Genomic DNA, 226 nt, shown 5'->3' with positions numbered 1-226 from the left:
AACCACTAATGCCAAAGAAGTTGAAGTTGAACAGTTCTGTGATGATCTACAAGACCTTCTAGAACTAACACACAAAAAAGATGTTCTTTTCATCATAGGGGACTGGAATGCAAAAGTAGGAAGTCAAGCCTGTTATTTATACCTGAAATAACAGGCAAATTGGCCTTGGAGTGCAAAATGAAGCAGGGCAAAGGCTACAGAGTTTTGCCAAAAGAATGCACTGGTC

Source organism: Bubalus kerabau, chromosome 3, assembly GCF_029407905.1.
Source record: "Bubalus kerabau isolate K-KA32 ecotype Philippines breed swamp buffalo chromosome 3, PCC_UOA_SB_1v2, whole genome shotgun sequence".
In the NCBI taxonomy this organism is placed as follows: Eukaryota; Metazoa; Chordata; class Mammalia; order Artiodactyla; family Bovidae; genus Bubalus; species Bubalus kerabau.
The sequence above is the reverse complement of the archived record's forward strand: the minus strand, read 5'-3'. Positions refer to the sequence as shown.